Here is a 25,234-nt window from a genome sequence, read left to right as displayed (position 1 = left end):
GGCAACATGCGCGAGATAAGGGGCAGGTGGACTCCTTTCAGGTGTAAACATGTCCCATCAAAGAGAGGCCTTTCAAATTACTCTCACTGCGTGAAACGTATAATTTTAAAACAATTATTTCATGGGATCCGAGTGTCATTATAAGATCAGCATTTGTTGGCTTGCTGCCTACGGGGCCTCAGAGGATAGCTAAGTGTCAGTGTTTTTCTATGGAGTCACTTTGTAGGCCAGATACAGGTAAGAAAGACAGATTCCTTTCCCTAAAATGAAGGAGATGGATTTCCATTTACAACAATCGATGATAGTAGTATTTTGTTTCTTAAAAATCCAGTTTATTTATTTGAATTCTTCCAGTTGCCATGTCCCCTGAGCATTGAAAAAAATCCAGAAACCAAGAGCGTCTGTGGAGAGATAAATAGTGTTAACCTTTTTTTCCGAGGCCAGTGACTTCTTCAGAACTGAACGGAGGAGTGGACAATAATCGTTTTTAATGGTCTTCGTGAACAGGGAGGATGCCCAGTGCAAAACAAAGAAGGACTGCTAATTGTAGCAAACGAATAATGTAGGTGCAAAATTGATTGGTGTAAAATACAATAGGAGAGCTCTGTTGAGAGGAAAGTTATGCAAACAAGGCAGGAATGCCAGAGTAAAGGATGGTGGACCAGAGTTTTTTGGGGGGCGTATTGAAACATACATTGTTCTCAGAGGATTTGAGAGGGTAAATGTTGAGAAGATGTGGAAACTCAAACTAATAGATATAGATACAGGAAGAAGGAACACACATTTAAGAAGCAAAGGAATCTCTTTTCTCAGAAAGTAGTGAATGTCTTGAATTCTGTACCCCAGAGATTTATGGAAATAACTTGAAAAGATAGGTAGATTTTTGAAATGTGGACTAGTGGCTGGCTGCGTGGAATTGACATGAAAGAGGACTTGAGTTCTGAGCAGATCAGCCAGGATCTTTAAGGTGCGAGACAGCAGGCTTGAGGGGCTGAATATTCTACTCCTGCTCCAATTTCCTATGTTCTTATGAAAGGAGACAACTTAGGAACTCTATTATCAAAAGTATGTATATACACAATACTGCATCACTCATTACTACACTAGTGGAGAGAAGTGAAAAATACATTTAAACTAAGTTTTTGTTGCAAATGTTTCGTCCCCTGGCTTGGCGACATCATCAGTGCTTGGGAGCCTCCTGCGAAGTGCTTCTTTGATGTTTCCTCCGGTGTTTATAGTGGTCTGTCCCTGCCACCTCCGGTTGTCAGTTTCAGCTGTCCGCTGTAGTGGTTGGTATATTGGGTCCAGGTCGATGTGTTTGTTGATGGAGTTTGTGGATGAATGCCATGCCTCTAGGAGTGGTGGGTACATTGGGTCCAGATCGATGTGTTTGTTGATGGAGTTTGTGGATGAATGCCATGCCTCTAGTTGGTTGGTATATTGGGTCCAGGTCGATGTGTTTGTTGATGGAGTTTGTGGATAAATGCCATGCCTCTAGTTGGTTGGTATATTGGGTCCAGGTCGATGTATTTGTTGATGGAGTTTGTGGATGAATGCCATGCCTCTAGGTGGTTGGTATATTGGGTCCAGGTCGATGTGTTTGTTGATGGAGTTTGTGGATGAATGCTATGCCTCGAGAGGCATGGCATTCATCCACAAACTCCATCAACAAACACATCGACCTGGACCCAATATACCAACCACTACAGCGGACAACTGAAACTGACAACCGGAAGCGGTAGGGACAGACCACTATAAACACTGGAGGAAACATCAAAGAAGCGCTTCGCAGGAGGCTCCCAAGCACTGATGATGTCGCCTAGCCAGGGGACGAAACGTTTGCAACAAAAACTTCCAGCTCGGCGAACAGAACCACAGCAACGAGCACCCGAGCTACAAATCTTCGCACAAACTTTGAACATTTAAACTAAGCTCTAGCATGTATTAAAAAGTGTGATTATTTCAAACATCAAAGAATAACAAGGCATAGCAAGCAGAAACACGGTTTGAAATTAATGTATGCAACAAAATCTGATTGCGTAAACTATGACATACGTCAAGTGGTAAGGTTTACATTAGGTGGTGTAGGTGGCAGTTGCTGTGACAATCTGAATTAGTGCCAGGAACAAATGATTGTAAACCTGTAATGTGTAGTCAGTTCATTATAGAAATGTCACAAAAATGTGCACAATTCTGTTTTTTTGGAAATATATTTATTAGCAAATTTTTTTAACTTTACAAACATATAAAATTATTGAAAAATACAATCAATAACAAATATCAGTATAATAAAAGAAAAAAAAACAAATTACAATACAACTGTCTAACTACTAACCTACCCTATAATACAAAACAAACCCTAACACTGTTCAAAGCAACACCAATAAATAAGTAAATATCTAATAGATCAAAAAAAAAAGCACAGAATACAGAACAGCTATGCTCGGCACAAAGCTCTCAAACAAAGGAACGGAAGCATTGTATATATACCCGTACTAACTCAGGAGATCCCCTCCAAGGTCCAGGGCTTGATAAACCTAACCATCTTGGTTAAACAAACACCTTCGTTACGATAGCTGACAAATCTATATCCAACTAACTCAAGTAGGGTTGCTATGTCTTATAAGAACGATCTGTTACGTGATGCACCCTGTTTGTAAACGCGTCCGAGGGAATGTGCTTCATAATTAATTTCTGCCATCCCAGCAAACCCGGCAGGTTCTCGGACACCCAATTCATCAGAATATTCTTCCATGCATAGTATGCAAGAATATTAAATAGTTTCTTCCCATGATGGTAAATTCAGAAGACCTCTTTTTAACGATGACCTACATAAGCAATTCAGGCTTTTGAAAAAGGACTCTTCAGTAGCTGTGAATGAGCAGATAGCTCGGAGTATAAGTACAGCCCATTTTTCAATTACCCATTGTGTCAGTACTGAACATCTTTAGACAAAAAGCACAAAGTTGAGTCATAGAGTTGTACAGCACCGAAACAGACCCTTCGGTCCAACTCATCCATGCTGACCAGATATCCTAAATTAATTTCGGCCCGTTTGGCAGCATTTGGCCCATATCCCTCTAAACCCTTCCTATTCATATACCCATCCAGATGCCTTTTAAGTGTTATATTTGTACCAGCCTCCACCACTTCTTCTGGCAGCTCATTCCATACACGCAACACACTCTGCATGAAACTGTTGCCCCTTGGGTCCCTTTTAAATCACTCCCTCCACCTTAAACCTATGCCCTATAGTTTTAAACTCCATTATCCTGAAAAAAATTCCTTGGGTATCCACCCTATCCATGCCCCTCATGATTTTATAAACCTCTGTAAGGTCACTCCTCAGCCTCCAATGGTCCAGGGAAAATAGCCTCAGCCTCTCTATATCTCAAACCCAGCAACATCCTTGTAAAGCTTTATTGCGCCCTTTCAAGTTTCACAACATCTTTCCAAAGCAGGGAGACCAGAACTGAACGCAGTATTCCAAAAGTGGCCTAACCAATGTCCTGGACAGTTGCAACATAACACCCAACTTCTATACTCCTTGTACTGACCAATAAAAGAAAGCATACCAAACACCTTCTTCGCTATCCTGTCTACTTGTGACTCCACTTTGAAGGAACCTGCATCCCAAGGTCTCTTTGTTCAGCAACACTCCCCAGGACCTTACCATTAAGTGTATAAGTCTTGCCCTGATTTGTTGTACCATCTGGAACTCCTTGGTCCATCAACCCAACTGATCAAGGGCTCTTCACTGTGCACTACACCACCACTTGTATCATCTACATACTTTATAACCATTCCATCTATATGCACATCCAAATAATTTATATAAATGACAAAAAGCAGTGTACTCAGCACCAATCCTTACAGCACATCAATCTTCTTTGTCACTTGCTTAAATAACTCAATCAAGTGGGCGGCACGGTGGCACAGTGGTTAGCACTGCTGCCTCTCAGTGCCTGAGACCCGGGTTCAATTCCCGCCTCAGGCGACTGAATGTGTGGAGTTTGCACTTTCTCCCCGTGTCTGCGTGGGTTTCCTCCGGGTGCTCCGGTTTCCTCCCACAGTCACAAAGATGTGCAGGTCAGGTGAATTAGCCATGCTAAATTGCCCGTAGTGTTAGGTAAGGGGTAAATGTAGGGGTAGGGGTATGGGTGGGTTGTGGGTCGGTGCGGGCCGAAGGGCCTGTTTCCACACTGTAATGTAATATAATAAATATAAAATAAATATAAAAAATTATATAATATGTAATGTAATATAAATAATAATATTATATAAGTCAAGATTTCCCATCCCTAACTAGTCCTTGCCTTTCCAAATAAATGTAAATTCTGTCCCTCAGAATACCCTCCAATAACTTATCCACCACTGATATCAGGCTCACCAATCTGTTGTTTGTGGCTTTCCACTACCAACAATAAGTAATTACCAAGTAACTTACCATCAATAATAAGTAATTGTACTCTGAATGTTTTTGTTTTTGTGAAACAAAACACACAAGTGGTCAAATGCATGCAAGTGTGGGCTACTTATTGACTATTCTGTGCACCACAGACATAGTTTCAAATTTAGAAGGGCTCTGGTTTAGGCTGCTCCCTGTTTCTCACCTGCTGTGGGATCCTGCTGCATCCTTCAAGTGGAGAGGCCCCTAATTGGACCTCAAGCTTCAAGCCTATCTGATATCTTTAATTGATTGACAAAGTTGTGCTCTGGCTTTTAATTGATCATTTTAGGGAAATTTATAGGTGAGTTACTGTTTTCCACAGAGTGCTGTCTTCTGATCCCCATTTAAGGCCATAAGCCAAAGAAGCAGAAGGAGACGGCCCTCTTGTGACCCTATCCTGGTCTGAGAGACCTGGGTTCAACCTGTTTCATATGTATGTAGTAACATCTCTGAACAAGTTGATTAGAAAAATATAGGAGAAAGCTATAGAAGCAGAAAGAGGCCATTCAGCCTATTGAATCTGCTAAACTATTCAATGAGATTTTGGCTCCATTTTGCTGCTCTTTCCCTATAACTTATTGTTATTCCCTTACTGATTAAAAATCTGTCTATCTCAGCCTTGAATGTACTTAATAATCCAGCCACGACAGCCCTCTGCAGAAAAGAATTCCAAAGACTCATTATTCTCTGAGAAGAGAAATTCCTCCTCTATTTTAAATATGCAACCCCTTATTCTGAGATTATGCCGTCTCGTTCTAGACTCTCCCACAAGGGGAAACAACCTTTCCGCATTTGTAAAGTCCCCACAGAATCTTGCATGCTTTGATAAGGTTGTTCCTCATTAATCTATATTCCAGTGAGTACAAGCCCAACCAATTCAACCTCTTCTCATAAGACAGTGTTGCTATCAGGGTAGTGAACCTTATCTGGACTGCTTCCACTGCCAGTATATCTTTCCTTAGATAAGGGTCCAAAACTGCTTACAGTATTCCAGCTGTGGTCTGATTAATGCATTGAATAGATTTAGCAAAACCAACCCACTTTTATATTCCATTCCCGTTGAAATATAGGCCTTCCCATATTACCTGCTGAATTTAGATGCTGGATTTTTGAATTCATGGATGAAGAATCCCAAATCCCTTTTTTCTGTAGCTTTCTGCAGTCTTTCTCCATTTAAGTAATGTTCAGTTCCTCTATTCTTCCTGCCAAAGTACATAACCTCACATTACTTCATATTATGTTCCATCTTCCAGATTTTTACACTCAATTAACCTGTCTGTATCTCTCTGCAGACTGTTCATGTCATCCTCAGCACTTGCCTTCCCATCTAGTTTGTATCATCTGCAAACTCAGTTATAGTATATGAACTGTTTTATCTGAGTCATTAATATACAATGTAAATAATTGTGGCTCTACCACTAATCTCTGTGGCACTCCATTAATTACTATCCTGAAAATGGCTTCCTTATCACAACTCTTCGTTTTCTATTAATTTAGCCACGTTAATATATATTACCTGTAACGCCATGCATTCTTATTAAGTAATCTAATATGTGGTACCTAATCACACCTTCTGAAAATCCAAAACTGTTACGCCAATGCTTCTTCTTTATCTATCCTGCTTATTACTTCCTCGAGTACAAATTAATCAAATGAGGGAGGACAGTACATGGTAATCAGCAGGAGGCTGCCTTGCCCATGTTTAACCTGAAGCTATAAGACTTCATGGGATCCCAGGGTCAATGTTGATTACTTCCAGGATAACTCACTCCGACCGTACACCACTGTGCCACCACCTCTGCAGGACCCTTCCTGCTTGTGAGACAGGGCATATCTAGGGATGGTGATGCTGGTGTCTGGGACATTGTCTGTTAGCAATGATTCTGTGAGTGTGACTGTGTCAGGCTGACGCTTGACTAGGCTGTGAAACAACTCTCCCAATTTTGACACTAGTCCCCAGGTGTTAGTAAGGAGGTTTGTAGGGTTGACAGGACTGTTTCTATTATGTCTTTTTCGGTGCCTAGGTTATTGTCAGCTGGTTTGTCTGGTTTCATTTCTTTACTGAGACTTTGTAATGATGCTTGATACTTGACCTTGTCCATGCTTGATGTGGGTTGATACGCCTCAAACGATATAATCACTGCATCTCTTTAAAAGAAACTAGTGTGAAAAAGAAAGAGAGAGAGAGAAATGCTTATGGTGTGTCTTACCATTGACCTAAGTTATTAATTGTGGGATGCGTGTGTTAATGACTGGTTTAGCATTTATTGCCTTTGAGAAAGTGGTGGTGAACTGCTGTAGTCCATGTGTTGTAGGTAGACCCACATTGCAATTAGGGAGAGAATTCCAGGATTTTAACCTAGCAACAATGAAGGAATGGTGCTTATATTTCCAAGTCAGGATGCTGAGTGACTTGGAGGAGAACTTGCAGGTAGGTAGTGGTGTTCCCATATATCTGGTGCACTTGTCCTTCTGCATGGAACTGGTCATGGGATAGAACAGGTTCCAATTTTGAACCTTGTGGTTTCACCTTTTCTGATCCACAAGGTACTTGTTGTCTGCGGTGACGTTTAGTGTGATCTTCAAAGCAGCTAGTACCTTGTGATTTTTGCCTTGTGTTTCAAGCAAAACTTTATGTCTTTAAGTTGCAGATCAAAGGAGCCTATCAGTGTGCAGCCAATCCTGGGTGCTAGTAATTAGCCATGTATCTTGCAATTCTGTTCTATTTGTGATTTTATTTTGAGGATGTATGTATCCAAGGTTTCAATGTAAGTAAAGATTGGATGTGATCTAATTAAATGATGAAACATGCTTTGGGCTGAACGCTGACTCCTATTTGCTAGACAAATAATTTAGTGAGTCATTTGCCTGTAAAAGTTACCCGGAAAAGCAGCAAAACTGATTTTGAACATCAAACATCAGAAAACGGAAGGAAAACTTTGAGATTTGCTAGGCCAATATTTGTGCAGCAATCGCAAGAGCCCAGAAAGAAAGATGACAACAAATGTTTCAACTTCCAGTTCAGCAAGATGCAATTTTATGAACTCCTGTAAACTGAAGGAACAAACTCTTAATATTATTTAAATGTGTTAACTAAGAAGAAATTATGATCATGATACCATGGCTTGATGTTCTGTTTCTCTTCAGCAAGATGTTAATTTTCTCAGTATCTTGTGTCTCCTCATAGGAAGTCAACAGTGTAATGTAAATGCTAATATCATTTGTACCATTTGATGCTACATAATTTGGGTAATGCAAATTCAGCATCTAGTATTTCCATTAATGGATACAGTGAAGTTCCAGATGGTTTTTGGGTTTGAAATTAAGTTGCAGGGAATAAAGACTTAGTTAGTAACCTTAAACATCTACAAACACAGTGGGTAGGCTGGAAAATTCAATGTTTGGTTGACTTGAAGGATGGAGATCTAATTGGAAATTCAGGCATGCTGCCTTACTTCTCCTGAAGCTGGACCAGGAACCACAAACATTTTCAGACACAACTTGGAGACTGAAGATAATAAATCTTTACTGGGAGTCCTTTCATAGAAATAAAAAAAAGATACACCAGAGAAGAAGGCCATTCAGTGAAATGCCTCTGTCAGCTCTTTCATAGAGCTCTTTCCTTGTCGCGTTCTGATTTGTTCCTTTCAAGTACTTACACGGTCTTTTTTGTTTTGATTTTACTATTGAGTAGGCTTTTCCATCTCCTTATGCCGTGGATTCTAGATCAAAGAAACTCATTGTAAACAAAATATTTCCTCATGTAGCCTCTGGTTCTTTGCCACTCGGTTGAAGTTTGTGTCCACTGGAAGTAGCTTCTCCTCATTTATACTGAACAAATCACAATAATGAACACCTTTAGCAAACTCTTTTTACTCTTTATTTGGCACAAAGGAACAAGTTCAGCTTCTCAAGTCACTCCATTGTAACTGAAGTCCCTCTTTCTTGATATCATCTTAATAAATTATTTCCATACTTCTTCCAAGATCTTGACATAATTCTTGAGGTTTGGTGACCAGAATCGAATACATGGGGAGGCGATGGCCAAGTGGTATTATCATTAGACTATTAATCCAGAAACTCAGGAAATGTTCTGGGAACCCAGGTTTGAATTTTGCCACAGCAGATGCTGAATACAATAAATATCTGGAATTAACAGTGACTACTGAAACCACTGTCGATTGTCATAAAAGCCCATCTGGTTTGCTAATGTTCTTCAGGGAAGGAAATCTGCTAACCTTACCTGGTCTGGCCTACATGTGACTCCAATCAGATGCCTGACATTGTCGTATTCATGGATTGAGACCTTATTGGCAATGTCTAGACACCATCATCCCTGAATATGTCCTGTCCTACTAGCAGGAGAGGCAGCGGTATACAGGAATTGTCTTGGAAGTCTCATCATTGACTCTAGACTCTCAGACATGGGCTCCTGCTGATTACCACATTCTGTCCTCCCCCAGTTAATGACATTATGCTCTTCCATTCTTGAACAACACTTGGAAGAAGCACTGAGTGTGGTAGCGCAGTGAATGTACTCTGGGTGAGGATTTCAGTGTCCACGACCGAGTGGTTCATTGGCAGCACTACTGATGGAGCTGGTGAGGTCTGAAAAGACTGTGCTACTAGATGGTATGGCAGGTAGTGAGCGACCCTAAGGATGAAAAAAATGTTTGACTTTCTTTTCACCAATCTGTCTCCACAGATGCATTTGATCATGACTGTATTAGTAAGAGTGATCACTGCATAGTTCTTGAGTAGACTAATTCCCACATTCACATTGAGAACACTTCAGATTGTGTTGGGTGGCACTATCACCATGCTGGGATAGGCTTTGAACAAGCCTAGCAACTCAAGACTGGGTATCCATGAGGCACTGTTGGCCATCATCAGCAACAGAATCATTGTACAACCTTATGTCCCAGCATATCCCCTACTCTACTATCCAATCGGGGACTCAACTCTGGTTCAATAAAGTTTGCAAGAAGTCATGACAGGAGCAGCATGAGGCATGCCAAAAATGAGGTGTAGGAGAAGAAGAAAGTTTTTAAGAGAAACCATTAAATAGATAAGAATGGAACCAGGCGAGAGTGATCCTCCCCAGTGGGATGACAATGGAGAGGGTTGGAGGTGGATGGTGTGGTCATCTGTGAGAAACGCTGCAGACAGAGTGAGAATGATGCGGATGAAAAGTATGTCAATGTCATGATCATATAGGATATAATTTGTGTCTTTAGTAAAAGCTACTTCTATACAGTGGCAGAAGTGGAAACTTAACAAGAGAGTCAGAGAGTCATTGAAACCTACAGCATAGAGACAGGCCCTTTGGCCCAAACTGGTCCATGCCAATGAAAATGTCTGTCCACGCTAACCCCATTTCCCCACATTTGGCCCATGTCCTTCTAATCCTTTCCTATTCATGTCTTTATCCAAATGCCTTTTAAATGTTATTAATGTACCGGTCTCAACCACTTTCACTGGCAGCTCATTCCACTAAAAAAGATCCCCCTCAGGTTCCTGTCTAATCTTAAACTGATGCCCTCTAGTCCTTGATTCCCCAATCCTGGGAAAAAGACTGAGTTCATTCACCCTATCCATGCCTCTCATGATCTTATACACCTCTATAAGATCTCCCTTCAGTCTCCTATGCTCAAAAGAAAAAGTCCAAGCTTGTCCAACTTATAGCTCTCCCTATAAGTCAGGCCGTTGAGTCCAGGCAACATGCTTATAAATTTCATCTGCATTCTTTCCAGTTTAATAACATCCTTCTTATAACAAGGTGACCAAAACTGAACACAGTACTCCAAGTGCGACCTCACCAACATCCTGTACAAATGCAACAAAACTTCCCAACTTCTATACTCAGTGCCGTGAATGATGAAGGCCAGTGTTCCAAAAGCCTTCACTGCCTTGTCGAACTGTGTCTCCATGTTTAGAGAACTGGAACCTGGGTTCCAAGATCCCTTTGTTCCACTACACTCCTTAAGGCCCTACCATTCACCATGAAACTCCTAGCTTGATTTGACTTTCCAAAATGCAAGACTCCACACTTAACTATATTAAACCCCATTTGTCATTTCTCGACCCATTTTTTCAGCTGATCAAGGTCGTATTGCAATTTCCGATAACTTTCCTCACTGTCCAAAGATACCACCTATTTTAGTATTATCAGCAAACTAAATTGGTGAATTGGCCATACTAAATTGCCTGTAGTGTTAGGTAAGAGGTAAATGTAGGGGTATGGGTGGGTTTCGCTTCGGCGGGTCGGTGTGGACTTGTTGGGGCAAAGGGCCTGTTTCCACTCTGTAATCTAATCTAATCTAAAATTTACTAGTCATGCCTTGTACATTCTCATCCAAGTCATTGATGTAGATAATAAATAGCAATGGGCCCAGCACCGACTCCTGAGGCCTCCAGTCCAACAAGCCTCCTTCCATTATTACCGTTTGCTTCCTACCATCAAGCCAATTTTGTATCCAGTTTTCCAAATCACCCTGTATTCCATTCAATCTAACCTTCCAGAGCAGCATTTGGAACCTTATCAAAGGTCTTACTGAAATTCATATAGACTATATCGACCCGCCCTGCCCTCATCAACCTTTTCTGGTCATTTCATCAAAGAACTCTAACGAATTTGTGAGGCATGAACCTTCACTCACAAAGCCATGCTGACTACTCCTAATCAAACCCTGACTTTCTAAATGTATGTATAGCTTATCTCAGAATCTTCTCAACTAACTTACCCATCGTAGATTAGGTTCAAGTATAAAGTTCTGGGAATGCAGGGAACAGATTTGAGAGGTGAAAACATGTTCAAGGACTTTGGAATGAGATGGGAGATTGGAAATGTGATGAAAGTTTGCAATAATGGTGGGGTCCAATGCCCAAGACTTTTTGAAGGACAATTGATTTATTTTAGATAACTTCTAATCAGTTTAATAGTCATTTTATACTTATTGTTCTGCAAGTATTAAAGTAAACCATCCTTATTCCATAGTTTGGTATGATCTTTAATCGCAACTGCTATGCCTTTCATCTTCAGGCTTATGCTATTTTGACTAAGTCCCCACTGTCCATATCATAATTAGGCACAGTCCATGAGGGGCTGTATGCATTTCTGCTTCTTTCCTGCAGTTCTGCTCACCACTTTCAATCTCTCTCCATCCAGTGTCTGATGTTGTCCACCTACCAATCCTTCTCTGACCTGTCCTGTTCTTTTCTCACATTTTATGTCTTCAGTGATAGACCCTACCTTGCCTTTTTTGTTAGTTATACTTTATTAATTCCCATTTAATTTCAACTAAAAGACAGTGAGGTACCAGGACTTTGATTTTCCTCTTGAAAAAATAACTGGTTCTATGCTCTTTCTAGCTGATTTGCCATAGCCAAATTTTAAAAGTTGTAACATATCTTCTTATAAACCTTATATTAAGGAAACCATATATTCAGCCCCCGTATCTATAGAGTGCAGTGTTCTTCATTGCTGGTCAATACTTGATGCACTGTACACAACTGACAAGTTGTAGAGCAATCAGTTACTATCTTTGTGTTGATTTCAGTTCTGTTCTCCCCATTTGTGATCCCTTTTCATTCCAGAAATTGAAATTAAATGTACACTTCACAATGATTGCAGTCTGAATTGACACTGCTCTCACCATGAATTCAGTTGAGCCTGTATTATAGCTGATCTTAACACAAACGTGAGTTTCAATTTTCTCAATTCTTGAGCTTTTATGGAGAGTTCTTGATTGTCTTTGGCTCTTAGAGTATTGTCATTGGCATAGACGATTTTACCAGATATTGTGACCATCAATACTGGCTTCAGAATCTTAGAGTCATAGAGATGTACAGCATGGTCCAACTCGCATCCAAATCATTTATGTAAATGACAAAAGTAGAGGACCCAGCACCGATCCTTGTGGCACTCCACTGGTCACAGGTCTCCAGTCTGAAAAACAACCCTCCACCGCCACCCTCTCTCTTCTACCTTTGAGCCAGTTATGTATCCAAATGGCTAGTTCTCCCTGTATTCCGTGAGATCTAACCTTGCTAATCAGTCTCCCATGGGGAACCTTGTCGAACGCCTTACGGAAGTCCATATAGATCACATCTACTGCCCTGCCCTCATCAAATCTTCTTTTATACTTCTTCAAAAAACTCAATCAAGTTTGTGAGACGTGATCTCCCACCACAAAGCCATGTTGACTATCCCGAATCAGTCCTTGCCTTTCCAAATACGTGTACATCCTGTCCCTCAGGATTCCCTCCAACAACTTGCCCACCACCGAGGTCAGGCTCACCGGTCTATAGTTCCTTGGCTTGTCTTTACCGCCCTTCTTAAACAGTGGCACCACGTTTGCCAACCTCCAGTCTTCCGGCACCTCACCTGTGACTATCGATGATACAAATATCTCAGCAAGAGGCCCAGAAATCACTTCTCTAGCTTCCCATAGAGTTCTCGGGTACACCTGATCAGGTCCTGGGGATTTATCCACCTTGAACCGTTTCAAGACATCCAGCACTTCCTTCTCTGTAATCTGGACATTTTGCAAGATGTCACCATCTATTTCCCTACAGTCTATATCTTCCATATCCTTTTCCACAGTAAATACTGATGCAAAATATTCATTTAGTATCTCCCCCATTTTCTGTGGGTCCACACAAAGGCTGCCTTGCTGATCTTTGAGGGGCCCTATTCTCTCCCTAGTTACCCTTTTGTCCTTAATATATTGTAAATACCCTTTGGATTCTCCTTAATTCTATTTGCCAAAGCTATCTCATGTCCCCGATTTGCCCTCCTGATTTCCCTCTTAAGTATACTCCTACTTTCTTTATACTCTTCTAAGGATTCACTCGATCTATCCTCTCTGTACCTGACATATGCTTCCTTCTTTTTCTTAACCAAACCCTCATTTCTTTAGTCATCCAGCATTCCCTATACCTACCAGCCTTCCCTTTCACCCTGACAGGAATATACTTTCTCTGGATTCTTATTATCTCATTTCTGAAGGTTTCCCATTTTCCAGCCGTCCCTTTACCTGCGAACGTCTGCCTCCAATCAGCTTTTGAAAGTTCTTGCCTAATACTGTCAAAATTGGCCTTTCTCCAATTTAGAACTTCAGCTTTTAGATCTGGTCTATCCTTTTCCATCACTATTTTAAAACGAATAGAATCATGGTCGCTGATCCAAAGTGCTCCCTCACTGACACCTCAGTCACTTGCCCTGCCTTATTTCCCAAGAGTAGGTCAAGTTTTGCACCTTCTCTAGTAGGTCCATCCACATACTGAATCAGAAAATTCCTCTCCATCTAAACCTTTAACACTATGGTAGTCCCAGTTGATGTTTGGAAAGTTAAAATCCCCTCCCATAACTACCCTATTATTCTTACAGATAGCTGAGATCTCCTTACAAGTTATTTTCTCAATTTCCCTCTGACTATTGGGGAGTCTATAATACAATCCCAATAAGGTGATCATCCCTTTCTTATTTCTCAGTTCCACCCAAATAACTTCCCTGGATGTATTTCCGGGAATATCATCCCTCAGCACAGCTGTAATGCTATCCCTTATCAAAAATGCTACTCTCCCTCCTCTTTTGCCTCCCTTTCTATCCTTCCTGTAGCATTTGTATCGTGGAACATTCAGCTGCCAGTCCTGCCCATCCCTGAGCCATGTTTCTGTAATTGCTATGATATCCCAGTCCCATGTTCCTAACCATGCCCTGAGTTTATCTGCCTTCCCTGTTAGGCCCCTTGCATTGAAATAAATGCAGTTTAATTTATTAGTCCTACCTTGTCCCTGCCTGCCCTGACTGTTTGACTCACTTCTGTTCTCAGCTGTACCCGTCTCAGATTGATCACTTTCCTCACTATCTCCCTTGGTCCCACCCCCCCACTTTACTAGTTTAAATCCTCCCAAGCAGTTCTAGCAAATTTCCCTGCCAGTATATTAGTCCCCTTCCAATTTAGGTGCAATCCGTCCTTCTTGTACAGGTCACTTCTACCCCAAAAGAGATTCCAATGATCCAAAAATGTGAATCCTTCTCCCACACACCAGCTCCTGAGCCATGCATTCAACTGCTCTACCCTCCTATTCCTGCCCTCACTAGCTCGTAGCATTGGGAGTAATCCAGATATTACTACCCTTGAGGACCTCCTTTTTAAATTTCTGCCTAACTCTCTGTAATCTCCCTTCAGAGTCTCAACCTTTTCCCTTCCAATGTGGACAATGAGCACCTGCTGGCCCCTCTCCCCTGTGAGAACATTCTGCACCTTCTCTGAGACATCCTTGATCCTGGCACCAGGGAAACAACACACCATTCTGCTTTTTCTCTGCTGGCCACAGAAATGTCTGACTGTACCTCTGACTACAGAATCCCCTAATACATTTGATGTCTTGGAAGCCGACGTACCCCTCGTTGCATTATAGCCAGTCTCAATACCAGAAACTTGGCTGTTTGTGCTACGTTCCCCTGAGAATCCATCAACCCCTACACTTTCCAAAACAGCATATCTGTTTGAAATGGGTATATCCACAAAAGACTCCTGCTCTAGCTGCCTACCTCTCTTACCCTTCCTGGAATTAATCCATCTACGTGACTGTGTCTGAGACTTTCCCCCCTTTCTATAACTGCCATCCATCACATACTGTTGCTGTTGCAAATTCCTCATCGCTTCTATCTGTCTCTCCAACCAATCCACTCGATCTGATAAGATTCGCATCCAACAGCATTTGTGGCAGATATAATCCGCAGTAACCCTTAAACTCTCTTTACACTCCCACATCTGACAAGAAGTACATATCACTGCAAAGGCCATTTTTGCTCCGTCACAATCTACAGACCCAGAAAATAACACCATCTTATTCCTCTTCAAACACTGCCCCAGGTTAAATTAATAGCTATGGCTTATATTTTAAGCTTAATCAAGAGACTTATCTCCAAAAACATATAATCAAGAAAGAATCCACCGTACCCACTAGTGCAGCCTTTCTCTTGGACAGACTTAAAACAACAATTAACTTATCTGATTCTGTGCTGTGAAGTTCGCCCAACAGTTCCTCCAAGATTAGTTGTGAATTTCACTGTTTGTTAATTTTCCCAGATGCACTCCGATGTCCAGCTATACACGAATTCAAACAGCAAAGGCGGTAACTATGCAGGTTTTCTCTCTCTCTCTCTCTCCTGCACTGTCCTCACCATGTGCTTCCTTTGTCTGATCTTCTCCCTTTTAAACTGCTGTTGTTTTGACTTTTTCTGGGAAAGCAGAGCTGATATCTCTCATGATCGTTTCTGCTATGGCATTGAAATGTATTGGTGAAAGCAAACATCCTTGTCAATTTTTGTCAAAACTGAATGGTTCTGTTTTACCTCCAACCAGTGCACAATTGTTGTCTGTTCGTAAAGTCTCAGAATGAGCCAGGTTAAGTGATTTGGTATCCAAATTCACTGAAACTTTTCCATGACTCTACATGATAGACTGAATCAAAAGCCTTTGCATACTGTACAAAGAATACCAACATTTTGTTCACTAACTTGAACAAGCTCGCAAATTTGATTGAGATTTTTGAAGAGGTGACAAAGAAGATTGATGAAGGCAGAGCAGTAGATGTCTATATGTACTTTAGCAAAGCAATGAACAAGGTTCTGCATGGTAGACTGGTTAGCAAGGTTAGAACACATGGAATCCAGGGGGAATTCTATGGATACAAAATGGTTTGAAGGTAGGAGAGAGAGGGTGATGGTAGAGGGTTGCTTTTTGGCTTGGAGGCCTGTTGCCACTAGTGTGCCATGAGGATCAGTGCTGGGTCCACTGCTTTTTGTCATTTATAAAAATGATTTGGATGTGAATATAGGAGGCATGGTTAGTAGGTTTGCAGATGGCCAAAATTGAGGGTGGACAGTGAAGATTACCACAGATCACAATGGGACCTTGATCAGATGGGCCAATGGGCTGAGAAGTGGCAGATGGAGTTTAATTTAGATAAATCTGAGATGGTGCATTTTGGAAAGGCAAACCATGGCAGGATTTATACAGTTAACAGAAGGGCACTGGTGAGTGTTGCAGAACAAAGTGACCTAGGGGTGCAGGTGCATAGTTCCTTGAAACTGGAGTTGCAGATGGACAGCAGTGAAGGCGGCATTGGGATGCTTGCCTTCATTGGTCAGAAGATTGAGTATAGGAGTTGAGCTGTCATGTTACAGCAGTAAAGCACGTAGGTGAGGCCACTTTTAGAATACTGTGTACAATTCTGGTTGCACTTCTATAGGAGGGATGTTGTTAAAGTTGAGAGTGCAGAAAATATTTACAAGAAATTGCAGGGACTGGCAGGTTTGAGCTTTAGGGAGAGGCTGATTAGGCTGGGGCCTTTTTCCCTGGAAGGTCAGAGGCTGAGGGCTGACTTTATAGAGATTTGTAAAATCACGGGGGACACGTATAGGGTGAATAGTAAAGGCCTTTTTTCCAGGGTGGAGGAGTCTAAAACTAGAAAGCATAGGTTTAAGGTGAGAGGGGAAAAATATAAAAAAGACCTGAGAGATAACATTTTCACGCAGAGGATAGTGTGTGTATAAAAGAGCTGCCAGTGGAATTAGTGGTATAATTACAACATTTAAAGTCATCTAGATGGGTATATGAATAGGAAGGGATATGAATCAAATGCTGGCAAATAGGATTAGGTCTGATTGGGATTTATAGTCGGCGGGGATGAGTTGGAGCGAAGGGTCTGTTTCCGTGCTATATGAATCTACGACTCCATCTTTATTTTACCTGCTTGACACACTTCTCAATGATTCCTGATGAAGGGTTTTTGCCTGAAACATCGATTTTCCTGCTCCTCAGATGCTCCCTGACCTGCTGTGCTTTTCCAGCACCATTCTAATCTTGACTCTGATCTCCAGCACTCACTTTTGTCTACACTTCTCAATTATATTGTGCAACACTAGAATGGTATCTGCAAGTCCCTTTGCACGTAGTATCACTGAACAGTTCCCTGACAATTTCTGTTGTGATGAAATATGAAAGCCCTTAAATCTTTAGGAGCACTTCTCTTTCATTGACTGTCGGATTAATTGTTCTATGCTTTGTTTAGTTTTGGGCGTCAAGAATTGTTGGCAATATCACCACTTCTGAAACTAGCCAATCATCTGTGCAAATTTCACTTCTCCAGATCAGATCAACAATTTATTTCCTAGTTTTGGCTGCACTGCTTCTCCAATCTTTTCAGCTTCAGCAGCCTTATTGTCTTTCCTTACCATTTTGGCCTTCTCCAGCTTCTTAATTGCATGTTTATTCACTAATCAGTATTTCTGGTTCCATCTCTTCACAAACTACAGGGTGTGTACTTGATGCATTTGGATCTGATCCATTAAGTCAGGTGCAATACTGCTGCTACAGTTTCTTTATCTGATCACCTCATAGATCACAAGATCTGAACAAATGGAAAAGCAACAAGACTAGGCCAATTGGCCCTTGAACCTGCTAAGCCATTCAATAAGATCATATCTGATCTGATTTTAATCTCATTCTTACATACTCCTGATAATCTCTCATCCTCTTGGTAATCAAGGATCTACCGAATGCTGCTATAACAATATTTAAAGATTCTGCATCTACTGCCTTTTGAGGAAGAGAATTCCAAAGACTCACAACACTCGGAGAATAAAATGTTTCCTTGTCTGTTTTAAATGCCGCACCTTCTTGCTTTTAAATTATGTCCCTTAGTTTTAGATTCTTCCATAAGAAGTATCTTTTCAACATCCATGCTGTCAAGTGTCCTCAAGATCTTATATGTTTCAATTAAGTCACCTCTAACTTTTCTAAACTTCAGAAGTTACAGGCCTCGCCTTTCTAGCTTTTCAGAATAAGGCAATCCACTCATTCATCTGCCCCTTTTATACCAATGCACGACTTTCCTTCCAACAGAGCTATAATAACTATTTATACTTTAGACTGTCCTTTACAAAACTGTACCTTCTGCCTTTGCCTTTTCTTTCAGCCATGTCCTTCTGGCTGCTGTGTAACCATTTTCATGTAAACATCTTTGACATCAACTCTTTATGGTTCATCTGCTTTCCTCACTGGTGCTCTGCTAACAGCTGCAGACATTTGACTGTTATCCAGGACTTTTTTGCCAGGCTCAGCTTTTGAACATACTTCATTCAGTACTCTCCCACTCTCATCTTATTAATTTACAATCGTTTCTAAATCCTTTCCACTGGGAACTTGGTTTCATTCTACTTCAGATGGATCACATAAAATTGGAAGTATCACGAGTGATGGCTGGAAAGAAATGTTTATCTATCGCATCCACTGGCAGTAAGTGAAGATTAAAGCAGAGGGTAGTGTTCGGCATAATATACCAGCAAAAACGTGGGGGAAGCAGTCCCAGAGCAGCAGCCGATACAGGGGAAGGTGTCCTGGAACTTGGAGCAGCTGAAAGCCAGTACAGAGCAGACTGGAGGCTTGGAGTAGAGTGGGGCCGGGACTGGGGTCTGGCGCGGGCGGTCGGACCATGTGTGGAAGCCCCTGTGCTGAGCTGCTGCAATGTAGTGTTTATTTGACCTTTTTTTATCTGACTGTAATGTCAATCCTTTGACTATGTCTTATTTCTTATTCTTTAAACACTGTAAAGTAATACAACTACTTTTCTTTTTATTCCTCTATATATCTAAGATTTGTACCTAGGTAGTTGTACAGAAAATGGTGCCATAAGAGGCAACATTGTAAAGCTTTTATTGTACCCCTGTACTCTAGTACGTGACACTAAAGGATATTCTATTCTTAAAACAAAACGAAACCCCAAGGTCACTGAACTTGAAACATTTAACTTTTTTGTCCATAGATGTCAGAACTATGGAGTTCTGCAGAATTTCTGTTTTTGACTGTTTCAGATTTTCAGTATCCACAGTTGTTTTATGAGTTCCTTCTGATCTTGGTGGTAAGCCTTTTTTTCATTTGTACCATTTGAGCTATTAACTACTGTAATTGTGGCTGTTGGATCTTCAGCTTTCTCTTAGATACTTAATAATTTGATGTCTTCTATATGCTACATGAACAGAGGGCCAATACCTCAGTTTGCTACCGGACTAGTGTGTGTGGTTCGACATTGGTTTGACTCCTGTTTTGGATGAGGTAAACATGGGATCAGCCTTTTTACCCTGCACCTGAGAGTGGAACGCAGTGACACAGAAGAAAACAGCTAAGGAAACAGCTCTGGATGATGCAACAGCAGTCAGTCAAGGACTTGCCTTTGGACACAGGTCACATGAATGCATGAAAATAATGTTTTGATGATGTCTGTCAGAACTCCCAGCCCTGCTCCCATATTCCAGACAAATGGAATTAATCTCACAAATTGAAACATCCAGGGCCCACTTGCTACAGCTGCGAGTGAATTGTGTATTTAATCCAAAATATGTTAACCAGATTGTGATACAAATCAGCATTGAAAAGAAAAATCAGGGTGGGTCAAGATCCAAAATTAAAACGATTAACAGTAGAAAAATCAGAAGTGGCACTTATCTGACACTGCTATTTATGACAAATATGTGGTTACATGAAAACTTCTATTTTAAAAGCCCACAGATCAAAGGAAAGGAAGTCAGAGTGAAGTCCATGGTCTTGAGACCTTTGAAAAGGAGACAGAGTAGATGATACAAGGAATTAAAGAAGGTGATGTTCAATGTAGTGAATATAATGATGTAACATAGGCACAGCAACGAAACTTAAGGGGTTTCTAACCCCAGACCACTAAGACATTCCACCAGACTAAGAACATCCCATGAAAATAGCAAAATGGAAGAGTTGGAAAGCACCGTTTCTATGCTAAGGAGCAGTTTGTATTGTGAAATAATGGGAGAAAACAACTGGAGAGCTACAGCTTAAGCTATGTCTATAAGAGGTGTGAATAATTCCACATATGAAATTATGAAAAGGTAGCTTTTTTTTGCGAGCTGGATCTGATATCTTAACTGTGAAAAAAATGACAATTTGGAGGTTGCTAAGGAATTTGGATTTAAACCCAATGAAAATGATAAAATGAACCTATGTCCACTCAGTTTCCTCATCCAAATGCTAGCACATAAGGATAATAATACAAAACTGCACCATAATGATCCTAAATTATCAATTATTTTTAAGCAGAATGGATGGTTTGGAAATAGAAACTAAATCATATTGAGGTAAAATGAGTAAACTCATCATATGTCTGCACTGGGAATTACAAAGGCACTTATTCTCTGTATTAAATGTATGCTGTAACACGGGACTTTGATATTAGGGAGTCAGTCAGCTGGATGGCTACTCTGTGATAAAGAATAAGGCCAACAACATTGGTTCAATTGCCACTTGCTGAGGTTACCATGAAGGACTGTTCTTTTCAACCTCTCTCCTTACCAGAGTGTGGTGGCCCACAGGTTAAAGTACCATCAGTTGTGTGTTCGTATCTCTCCCTCTCTCTCTAAAGACAGAGCTGGATTATGGTGAGTTTACCTTTACTTCAATATAATGTGCATGCAATTCAAGGCTAAAAAGGTATCAATACAAGTTGAGTGCATGTGGAGCATTAACCACTGTTCTGGTTCCTTATTTTATAAAGTGCGATTAACATTTATATTATTACTTCTGAGGAACTTGGGATTCTAAAGTATAGGTAAATGGGATTTTGGTTTTCAATACTGTGAAGTTCTAATTCTTTTAGAAGGGTCAGAAAATAATTTGAATACTGAGCTAAAAATCAACTTTCCGGGAATCATTTGACAAGCTGAAAGACTTAACAATCTGAGATAATAGGTGCTATTTGTTGGTTGAGTTTTTATGATCCACAGTAAAAAGACAGATGATCAAGAACCACAAGCAGATTGGGTTCAGAAGAAAACACTCATTTGAACAGAAGGGCAGTTTTTAGTTTGTGGAAGTCCTTAGGCTATTAAAGCTGAAAAATCTGTGGCCACAGAGAAGGTGCTAGAGGACCAGAGGGCAGCTAATGTGGCTCCATTTTACAACAGTCATTTAGGGATAAACCAGTGAGTCTCATTCCAGTGGTAGGCAAACTATTGGAGAATTAATCTCAAGGATAGTCATCATGGTTTTGTCAGAGGGAGATCAACAAATCTGATTGAATTTTTCAAGGTGGTGATCAAGTGTACAGATGCATTTGTTTATATGGATTTTAGCAAAGCCTTTGACAAGGTCCCACATGGGACACTGACATAGAATAGCAATTTATTGTCAGTTATATTTATGAAAATACACAGGTGTGTATAAGTCACGACAATTCAGTGCCATTTTAATTACAGAAATTATAAAAATAAATAATTGAAGCAAAGTTAGGACAAAGTTTATTTTTTGTTCCCTCTGTGGCAGTTGGAGTTCATGAAGTGGCTATGGGATTTCGCTGCCAAAGCTGCTCCTGATGCTGCAAAAGCAAGGATTTCTCGACCAGACCCACCACACTGCCACCGCCAAAGCAGACACCAAAGCCACTACTTACCACCATAACAAGGAGGGAAAGACCGAACCCAAGTCACTGACACCTAAGCCATCACACTCTGAAGCCATCACACTGCCGTCATAGCCATGAGGAATGAACCACTATGCCACCACCACTAAAAGTGCCACACCAGCTCGAGAATAAACAGGCAAGATCCACTTATGATGAAGCCTTTGATAAAAGCCATAGCCACGAGGAAGAGACATCTGAATCCACAAAACTGCTGCCACAACCTTCCTTCACCATAGAAGAGTGAATTTTGATACAAAAGAGAAAAGAAATAAATAAAAAAAAATCCAAGAATATGGCCAGCTAGCTGAGTGGGAGTGTATGGGCACAGTGCCCGAACACTTCCTACTCTGCTGCTGTTGCCATCTTACCAAGAAGGCAAAAGCACATGGGATCCAAGATAACTTGGCAAGATGGATCCAAAATTGGCTTTGTGACAAAAGGTAGCGGTAGAAGGCTGTATGACTTGAGGCTGGTATCAAGTGGTGTAACACAGGAATCAATGCTGGGTACCTTTTTGTTTGTGACATAATAAACATGGGAGGAGATGATAAGTTAATTTACGGATGGCAAGATTGGCTAAATTGTGAATAGTGAGGAAGAAGGTCTTAGGTTACAATAAGGTTAGTCAGTTAGGCAGATCATTGCAGATTGAATTTACCACTGGAAAAAGTGTGAATCTGGAAAAAGAAACAAGACAATGGGGTATTCAGTGAATGATAGGAGATTAGATTAGATTAGATTCCCTACAGTGTGGATACAGGCCCTTTGGCCCAACCAGTCCACACCGACCCTCCGAAGAGTAACCCACCCAGATCCATTTCCCTCTGACTAATCCACCTAACACTATGGGCAATTTAGCATGGCCAGTTCACCTGACCTGCACATCTTTGGACTGTGGGAGGAAACCAGAGCACCCGGAGGAAACCCATGCCGACACGGGGAGAATATGCAAACTCCACACAGACAGTCACCCAAGATGAAGAAGCTCAGAGGAACAAAGGGAGAAGGATGGGTTAATAGTATGGTTAAGGCGACATATGAAATACCTGCCTTTATCAGACATAGATAACAAAAGCAGGGAGGTTATGTTGGAGCTGTACAAAATTTTGATTAGATCACAGTTGGAGTACTGAGTTTTGGTTGCCACGCTATAGGAAATTTTAAATCACTGGAGGGAGTGCAGAGAAGATTTACAAGGATGTTGCCTGGGTTCAGAGCATTTTAGCTATGAAAAGTTACTGGATAGCTTGAGTTGTTTTGTTTAAACGAGAATGCTGAGGGGGGGAACCTGGTTGAGGGGCATGGACAGGGTGGATAGGAAGTGCTGTTCCCCTTATTTAAAGGGTCAGTTACAAGGGGCCATAATTTTGAGGTAAAGGGCAGGAGGTTTAAAGGGGATTTCAGGAAAATTATTTTCACCCAGAGGGTAGTGGGAATCTACAATGAACTGCCTGGGAGGGTAGTTGAAGTGGGAAACCTCACAACCTTTAAAAAGGTATGCAGATATGCATTTGAAATCTTCGTCATAACACTTAAGGCTCTGGGCCAAATGCTGGAAAGTGGGATTAACATAGGTTGGTACTGACTCAAAGAGCAAAGGGACTCTTCAATGCAGTATGACTGTTATCTCAATTTACTGTTGTAATTAATTCCCTGATAAATTTTGCACCCCCTCCTGATCTACTTACTTCCCTCCCTTACCTGAAGGCTCTATAGCCTGGAATATTGAGCTGCCAACATTGTCCCCACTAAACCCTGTCTCAGTGACAGCAATGACATCACACTCCCATGTCTTGTCCATCAGAATCCTTGCATTAAAATAAATACTAATAAACAATGCTAAACTTCCTTTTGCCTTAACTGACACAGTTAATTTCTATGCTTTCCTAACTCACTTGCTGTCTCTTCTAATTTTGGCATTTATCTTCCCCTACTGACCTCTCTCTCAGAATCTCAAATCCTGCTAAGTTAGTTTAAATCTTCTCTAACATCCGTAGCAAAGCCTCCCGTAAGGATGTTGGTCCCATTCCAGTTCGTGTATAACTCGTCTGCATTGTACAGGTCCTACTTCTCCTAAAATCTGCCCTAATATTCCAGAAATCTAAAGCCCTCCCTCCTGCACCATCTCTCCAGCTATGCATTCATCTGGACTGACTTCCTATTCTTTACTCACCGGAAGTAACCCAGATATTATTACTTTTTGGGTCCTGTTTCTTAATCTACTTCCTAAGTCCCTAAATTCTGCTTTCAGGACATCATCCATTTTTCTACTTACGTTATTGGTACCAGGGATGGAACGTATCATCCTGATTTTTCTTTTTCCTTGTTCATGATAACATCATTCCATATAGATTTTTAAAAAAATCTTCTAAAACTATGTACATATGTAATAGAGTTATGTGCTTTCATTACAAGTAAACAACACGACCAGCTATCCTTAGTAGCCACACACGCAGACGACAAGCAACATGAATTCGACTGGAACAACACTACCATTATAGGGCAAGCCAAACAGAGAACAGCCAGGAAATTCCTAGAAGCATGGCATTCATCCACAAACTCCATCAACAAACACATCGACCTGGACCCAATATACCGGCCACTACAGCGGACAGCTGAAACTGACAACCGGAAGCGGCAGGGACAGGCCACTATAAATGCCGGAGGAAACACCACAGAAGCGCTTCACAGGAGGCTCCCAAGCACTGAGGATGTCATCTAGACAGGGGACGAAACGTTTGCAACAAAAATTTCCAGCTTGGCGAACAGAACCACAACATACTTATTGACTGACCAGGGTAACCAAACTACAAAATTAAAACTTATGGTCTATTAAACCAGGTTTCACTCTGGAATTTGACTTGTCCGAAAACTATCTGAACCACAGAGGTAGCGACGTAAAAGATTCATATATGTCAGAAAAGGTGGAACAGCCTGGGTTGTCGTTCTCTTAAAAGCAGATGGCTGAGTTGACCGAAGATAGTTTTCAGAGAGTTCTGGTATGTGTTCTGGTTGTGGGGATAGAATTAAAAGAGGCCATCTATGTAAGAGGATCACCAAGAATTCAACTGGGAATTCTGAAGAAACTTACTCAGAGAGAGACTGATGAGAATATGAAAGATGTTATCATTGAGAATAATTGAGGGAAGTAGTACAGATGGATTTAAGAACCTTAAAAAAAATATAAAGAGGAAGGGGATGAAAGACTACATTGATGGAGTTAGATGATGACAGATAAGATTCTAAAGTGGAGAATAAATGCAGGCATAGCCTGGCTGAGAT

At 41.0% G+C, this 25,234-nt stretch overlaps 1 long non-coding RNA gene across 1 annotated transcript; it reads left to right on the top strand.

Annotated features, from left to right (window-relative positions):
• The first annotated feature begins 31 nt into the window (after positions 1–31).
• Positions 32–25,228, top strand: LOC122553037 (uncharacterized). Its single transcript, XR_015758511.1, has 2 exons — positions 32–237; positions 24,368–25,228. It is a non-coding gene; the product is annotated as an uncharacterized LOC122553037 (long non-coding RNA).
• Positions 25,229–25,234: the final 6 nt, after the last annotated feature.

This window comes from Chiloscyllium plagiosum, unplaced genomic scaffold (assembly GCF_037043375.1).
Source record: "Chiloscyllium plagiosum isolate Xiang-an unplaced genomic scaffold, Cpla_swu_hap1 HiC_scaffold_10, whole genome shotgun sequence".
Classification (NCBI taxonomy): domain Eukaryota; kingdom Metazoa; phylum Chordata; class Chondrichthyes; order Orectolobiformes; family Hemiscylliidae; genus Chiloscyllium; species Chiloscyllium plagiosum.
Note: the sequence above shows the minus strand (reverse complement) of the source record. Positions and strands in the feature narration are given on the sequence as shown.